Here is an 8,356-nt window from a genome sequence, read left to right as displayed (position 1 = left end):
TTACATTGCGTAGAGGCTGGGTTTAAATTAGGTTGAATATTCTACATTAAAATAAGTTTGTAATTTGTAAAAAAAAAATAATGTGGCATTAACTTAAAAGAACTTTTAAGAAATCTGCAGAGGGTAAAATTGGAATGATATATTTTCCACTAAAGAGGAATATATTTCACTCAGTCAGCAGGTAGTAGAGAGCAGACGATGATGGATCAGCTTCAGCTGGGGCAGAAGAGGGGAAACAAACAAGCAGGAATCCTCCTTCCCCTCGTTTCACAAGAGTTGTGCAACATGACAGCTTGTGTTATGAAGAGTCACGGCAGGAAAAGTCTTTTTACAGTCATGACTTTCTTGACACAGTTTCAATCAAAACATGTTTTTTACCTCAAAGGTGCTTGAAAAGTTGTTAGATAGATAAAGTGCAACCAGTACCAGATCTCTATTTTGTTCCCTTTTTAATAGATTTAGATAAAATAGTTTTAAAAACTTTAAACAAAAGATGTTGAACACAGATAAGTTGAAAGAAACAGGTTATAGAGAAGCTGTTCTGTAGTTTGACAGTCAAACCAGAAACAATAAACCTCCATATAAAATGGCAAATATGAGGCGGTGGTAAGAGAGAAAGAAAAATGATAAAGAGGTAAAATAAGGAGAGATGAGCAGCAGGAAGCCTCATATTCCCACTGGTGGATTTCCAGCGTGCAGAGAGTCCTGCTGGTCTGCTTATTGGTTGCAGGTGTAACAACATGAACTGATCCTCAGTTCCAGTGGTTCACCAGCTGAAGGTTTCTATGCACCCCCAGCCCCCACCCCACCACACACACACACACACACACATACACACACACACACACACACACACACACACACACACACACACACACACACACACACACACACACACACACACACACACACACACTCACTCCTCTGGAAAATAACAGCTCAGAAGTGGTTTACAGAGTTTTTGCAGAAAGTTCAGCTTATAAAATATTCCATATTAACGTACTTACTTACAGATGTTTCTCTCTGCCAAGACAGCAGTACAGTTAGAACCTCCTGTTTCTCTATGGATTTTAATAATATCTCATGTGATAAAGGGAGATATCAGCTCTAATTCACAGCTTTTGTCCTTAACCTGCAGTCAAAAATGCCTTGCGTTTGGAAAGTATTGTCAAAGTCCTTATAATAATTCCCTCTTTTAAAGATGAAAATGAATCCCACCATGAAAATCCAGGAGAGTTTGAAGAAATATTCCATTAGACACTGAACTCATGTAATAAAACCTGATTCCTGGTTTCATGTAGTAAAATCCTAATGTGCCAATATTAGTTAATTTTCTAGTCTAACTTTCATTCCATTTTCTAAACCATTTTATCTTCTTAAAAGTTTTTATCTTTATCCTAATATTTATATAAAGAGATTTTTTAACTATTTGTGTTGCTCCTGTGGCGCTGCAACTTTTTTTTTCTTTTTTCTTTTTTTTTTTTTTTTACAGCACTTTGATTTGTTTTGCCACTAAAATGTGCTCCATGAATAAACTTCATTTCAAACTTCAAATATCCAGAAATGCGATGAAAGATGTTCCTGTAGATGCTTATTAGTAAATTGTTTTACAGGTGCTGCTGAGAAACAGGTCATCCTCTCCCCCTGACTATGTCGATTTATAGGATCAACAACTTTCAAGTTTGAAAAAAAAAATTTTAATCAGAGAGGAAGAAAATTATTTAGCAGGAAAAAGTGAAGCAGATTGACTGATAGTCACTGTGTGTGTGGATATCAAACCACAGTGAAATAGTGAATTTATTATCATTAAAGAAATGTTTTGGTGTAATTGCTTTTTTAGTAGTATTACTTTCTGATGAACTGTCATCCTGCCAGTGGCGTCAGCTGTAAGAGATGGACTTCCACTAATGACGTTAATGGTGCAAGACCAACCTCAGAGTTTTGAAAGGTGCAATAAAAAACACAAGTATTTTGGCTAATGTGACTAAATTTTATTGGTTTACCGTAGCACAAATATAGATTGGGTAAAAGCACGACCAAATTAGATTGGTTGGTTTAGCCAAAAGATTGGTTGATCACAGAACTTCCAACCCAATTAAAACCAAAAACTGTGGAAAAACTATAATGTTTGAATAAAAATGACTAACACCTTTTATTGTGCTCATCATTGCCCAATTTGCAAAAAAACTTTCCCTGTCTGCTTGAGCTTATTTCACTAAAACGACAGAAAAACAATGTAACTTAAATGATTTTTCTCTCTAAGTCATTTTCACAATAGATTTTATTATACACACTAATCATTAACAATTTCAAAGGAACTTAAATGGGAAAAAAAACCCAAGAAAAACAATTAAAAAAAAATCACAGATGATATTACTAACTGTAGTTCTGCACTCCACCAGTAGGTGGTGACACGTTCACATGTAGCTTCATGAACTGTGGGGATCGTTAAAGCAATTTGGGCAAACAGTTTAAATGCATCATGAGGCTTCATCTCACCATCACTACAGTTAAAGGCTAATTTATGCTTCTGACGCATGGCCTATGCAACTGTCAAATCTGTCTCTGTCTCAAAAAAATGACTATGTGTCGGACAGTCTCAAACCCGCGCAGACTTCAAGCAGAAGTGCGCAGGCAAAAAGCAGCTGTGATTGGTCCTTGGTATCCTTTTCCGGCTGTCTGTGTGGTCGTCCTTCTCGATTTGGTGCCGGGGCACGCCATTTTGAAAAAACTGAGGAACGATAGGTTAATATTTTTTTTTTGCAATTTCATTAACAGAACCTGTTCCTCTTCCATGTCTAGCAACTCTAAATCCATTTCCGTCACCGTTATATCTTGCAGACATGCCGTTGTTGTTTTGGAAGATAAACACTCCTGCCGGCGCCACCAAAGTTCTTGTGACCATCCGCCGAAGTTCTTGCGAGTTCTTGAATAGTCTCCCCCTTGCGCTTTGGCGGGAAACTGCTGTGCGTCCCTAGAAATTCCAGACAGAAGCATACCAACAAAACTGGTTGGTGACCAGACCCAAGCGACATATGATGTGTGCGGTTGCAGAATCTGCCCTTTAGGCTTCTGTGCCAGATCATCATAATTCTCAGGTTGTGTGGAGTTTTCTAGAGGACCCAAATGCAGAGACTGAAACTGAGGTGGATTCTTGTTGATTTAATGTAGATCCAAAGGGCAACAGAAACAAATCCAACAACCAAAACAAAACAAGAAACCACAAAACCAGGAGACGTCAGGGATAATGCACATGAGAAGCAAAGAAACAACGAGAAACCAGCAATGAGAAATTGTACAGGAGGGATATAAATGGGAGACTGAACAAAGACTGGGCTAATCAGCAGATGAGCAGCAGGTGTGAATGGAATAATCTAGAGGACAGCTAGGAGAAGGAGACTGACACAAGGGGGGCAACATAGGGTGAACAAGAAATACATAAGAACTCAAATACAACCAGAAAACAAAAGAAACTGGAAATTAAGACAATGGGAATTCAAAGAGAAAACTTAAACAGAACCAAAACAATGACAATAAGAAATAGATGTAGTATTTTTCATTTTTCATCATTAAAAAATCTGTAATATTTGGATGGAATGAGGACTGTTTGTTCCCAAATGTAAAAGCAGGTCTATACAATACAGACATGTTTGGTAAACTGACTTCTTAGAATCTTCCATGTTCTTCATTTTTTAACATGTTTGTCAGTGGCTCACTAGATATGAACTGCAGAATAATGATTGTAGTCAGATGTCGCCTACTGATGCTAAACTGAGAGACAATTAAGCCTGAGGTGGAGAAGTTCAAAATGGCTGAACAAGCCCCCCCAAAAATCCCTGCAGATGGACGGGGCAATACCCAACTGGAGCCAAGGGCCACAAGAACCACATATGTTTACATGGGAAAGATGAGAACTCTGTTTGAAACTGATTAGCACACTCATTTTCTTCAGCTGATCTGTAAATGAGGTTAAAAAGCTGCAGAACAATATCTCCTCCTCTTCTTTACATCATTCAGTTTGTATTCACTGATGAACCTCAGGAGCATGTTAGCTCCTCACAGTGAGCTGAGCTCCTCTTAGCATTTTGGATCCCTAATCAAACACTTGATGTGCAGAAAACAACAGAAAAACACAATTATATTCAGCAGACTGAGGCCTCCTGAGTTACTCAGCTGGAGTAATTTGATTCATTACTTTCCTAAACAGACTGATGAGCTGTAAGTGAATTTAAAGCAACAAACAAAGCTGCACAGAAAGGCTTTGACAACAAGGCAGACGCAGCAGAGACAAAGGAACCAATAACTGCTGTGAAAAGTCTTCTGTTGTCAACAAGTTTCAAGCAAAAGCCTTCCCTTCAACCTTCCTCTCTGACTCCAAACAAAATCTTTCCCTTTAAAGTAATTTGCTTTCAAAGTCCCTTTCTTCGTCAACAACAGGACTCCATGCACCAAGCATCAGAATCTGTTTTATGACTAAGTTAAGGTCTTAAAAATGTAAAGGTCATAAGTTCAATATCCATCCACTGGAAACGGTTTTCGGCCCAGGCATTTTTCCATCTACACCAGCCCACTTATGGAATGTTCATATTATAATACAAAATTTCACCCAATTTGAACCAAAATCTATTGATCTCTTAGTCCATAAATCAAAAGAATAACCTTTTTTACCCATAGGCAGCCATTCTAAACTGCCATCTTGGGAAACATCCCAACCTGGCAACAAAGCACGTAAGGGGGAATCATTAACCTGTAGATGCAAAACCCCATCATGCACAGCAACATATTTTTGCAAAATATTTCAACATAATTTCGCCAAATATAAGTGGAACATCGTAGGTTGGTTTAAAGAAAGCATTTTAGTTTTATTATAATTTGGTTCGCTGCAAGGATTTTAAAGTTTAAGGAAATAGAAAATTAAACCATATGTCAATGGTCACTAGGATGTGCATGACAAGGAAGGCCTATATCTACTGCATGCATCATTTAGGTAGTTAACATTGGATGATTTCTTGAGCTCCTTGAGTTATTTACTGTCACAGGTAGGTGCTTTTGGCCGGAGAGTAAGTGTTGGGACCGGAATGATTTAAGGAGGGCCGAAAGATTACCAGTCTGAGCCTGCATCCATTCATCTTCTAGTCCGTGTCAGGGTTGCGGTAGGGCTGGTTCCTATCTCTGGCAGTTTACTGGCGAGAGTTACAACCTGGACAGGTCACCAGTCCGTCACAGGGAAACACAGAGACACACAATCCCACACACACTCACACCTGACAATTTAGAGAAGCCAATTAACCTAACATTCATGTCTTTGGACTGTGGAGGGAAGCCGGGTACCAGGAGAGAACCCAAACATGCACAGGGAGAACATTGAAATTCTATGCAGAAAGACCCCGGTCCAGGAATCAAACCCAGAGCCTTCTTGCTGCAAGATTTTACTCAAAAGAGAAAAAAAGGATTGTATGAATTAAGGCTGGGCAATATGGCTGAAAAATGTAAAAATAAAACAAACCTTTATATCAGTTGATATCGATAGTTATTGATTTTATTTTGTAAGCTTTTATTTTTGAACCTTTTATTAAAAAAAATAAAGACCAAATAAATGTATTTCTTTAAAATAAAGACCAAAGGAAAAAAAAGCCCTAATCTAAATCACAACCATATTATTTAAACAAAAACTTTAATCTTTAAATATTGATCAGCCCTATCAACATTTTTTTCTTAGTTTGGCTGTGAGAGGCTTAATCACTCCCTCTGCCTACATCTCCCAGAATGCCATGTGGTTCATGCCTGAGATAATTATAGGATAGTTACATTGATACAAATTTATTGCTCAGTCCTTATAAAAATATATTTTTAAAGAAAATGCGACAGGTTCAAAATATATACATTTTGTTTTGTACTGTATGATGCCAACATAGAAAAAAAAACTATTCTGCACTACTGGGAATTAAAGTCCTAAATCCTGCAGACTCCATGACAATACGGAGAAGTTTCTTCTTCATTTATCATTTCTCAGATAAAGGCAAAGAAAACGAACAGAAACAAATCGATGGTGAACACCAGGTAAGCTTTTGAGTGTTGGTGCCGACTTAATGAAGCAAAGAAGGTCAGAAGCAACATGGCTGGTTGCTGCTCTCCGTTTGGAATTAAATGTTTGCATTAGCTTTAGCGAACGTAGCAACCGGCTGGCAAACAGATGCCACCATATGAACTGAAAGCTCAATTTTTCAACTATTTGGACAATTTTTTTGAGATAGAGCCAAGGATGACAGAGGTCTTGTTGGTCTCCATCTCCTGATACGCTCTCGCCTGTGTTCGACCTTTCAGACATTCAAACATCTTTTTCTGAATCCTACATTGTAGCATGGCATAGACAATTCACGTTTACAGTTTGAAGAACACCTGCTTGCTTCTGATGATTTCCTTTGGAGTGTTGTTGGAAAATTTAAATTTCTCTTAATTTACTCACTATAAAAGTTTTCACTAAGTCTGTTTCACCTGCAAGGCCACACTGTTCTCAAGGTTTATTCACAACATGTTACTGTTTAACCAAAATGTCTGTAATTTGTTTTGACTCTGACTACTTTCCATTGTTGTAAGCATGGGGAACACATGCTGCCCAGGCAGAACAGGGCTGAATACTGTGCCTTAATGTGCTGACGGAGTGAAATCCATCGATATCCGTTTATTTAACTAGGGTGAATGGTTGAATATTTTTTCCCACGACAGGAGTCAGCACAAATTTGACGAATAGCTAACCAATGAGTGTTTTTTGTTATATAACTCATTCAATTACACTAGTTTACACTAGATGTGGATGGAGCCAATGATCTGCATTGGATGGCGCACATGACGTGAAATAAATATTTATAAACATTAAACCGAAGCCAAGAGTAACGAGTAACGTTTGTTTGAAAAATGTAAGGAATAGAAAATACAGATACATGTGTGAAAATGTAATGAGTAGAAGTCAGAAGTAGGAAGAAAAATAAGTAATGGAGTAAAGTATAGATACCTAAAAAGGGTGCTTCGTTACTTGACGCCTCTGCACTTGGATCAGAAAAAATGGATTGTTACATCGTTACTTTTAGATTCCTTAAAATGTGTTCTTTTTCTATCTTTAGTTTTATTTTAAATAAATAATAAAATACAATAAACTCTCTAACCCATTCCATCAGTAAGCTAATCAACTTTAGCTAGGTTCACACAATCTGTTGCTCTAATCATTCTGAAAATACATTAGTTAGCCTTCATTAAATAATTCACATGAGGCAAAGTCCAAAGCTGCAAGCTTTCAGTGGAAGATGGAGAAAAAACTGGATTTCCTTTCAGCAGACAGAAGGAAAACAATAAAGACTCGCTGCATGTTTTCATTCTGCAGTCCAGATGGCTCCAATAGCCGTTCTCCTATCTGATACTGATCTGATGCAAAGAAGACGGACGTCAGCAGAGTTTAATATGTTTAAAGTTGGATTTAAGAGGCTATTGGGATTTAAATAAATAAATCTGAACCTTGGAAAGGAGCTACGCTGGGAAAACTGAAAGATAACTGAAAGAGGGCCGTTCCTCCACCCTGCAGGTCAGCTGAGCGAGAGACGGAGGAAATGGAAGACTGAAGAAGAAAGGAGAGACTATGAAAGAAAAAAAAAATATTTTTTTATAGAGATTATAAAGAGAGCTGGAGGATCTCAGCTTTGGATATTTTTCTCACAGAGGTGGATCTAATCATCTATAATTACTGACAGCAAAACCAACATGTTTGATAAACAAATGATTTAAGCTGAGCTAGAAGGTCCAGTTTATCCTGGCAAAGTCTCAGGAGACACCAGGTAACCCGGGAGCCATGTTTTTGGGCTGTGTGAGGGGAGAACCCACACATGCACATGGAGAACGTGCAAACCTAGGTTACTGCAAGGCAGCATGTTGACGCATGTTTGTGATGTATGATAATCCTGCATCAGCTGCATGATCAAACTAAAAACAAGGAAACGCTACTTTAGTACAAAGATGCAGCAGTAAAGACAGAGGGACAGAGAAGATCTGTGAGAACTGCTGCTCCTTAATAACATTTTAAATGTTTTTTTATTCAGATTGTACTCTGAAGTGTTTTTAAAGTGTTAAACACAATACTATGTGGCTTTGTGGAAAGTTTTTAGAAACTATCTGCTCATTTCTTTATTTGGAAGAAAACAAAGAGGGAAAGAAACACATCCATCCATCCATCCATCCATCCATCCATCCATCCATCCATCCATCCATCCATCCATCCATCCATCCATCCATCCATCCATCCATCCATCCATCTTCTTCCACCTATCTGGAATCGGGTGGCGGGGGTAGCGGCTTCAGTAGGGAGGCC

Source organism: Cyprinodon tularosa, unplaced genomic scaffold (assembly GCF_016077235.1).
Source record: "Cyprinodon tularosa strain WSP-4 unplaced genomic scaffold, ASM1607723v1 ctg61, whole genome shotgun sequence".
Taxonomy (NCBI): Eukaryota; Metazoa; Chordata; class Actinopteri; order Cyprinodontiformes; family Cyprinodontidae; genus Cyprinodon; species Cyprinodon tularosa.
Note: the sequence above shows the minus strand (reverse complement) of the source record.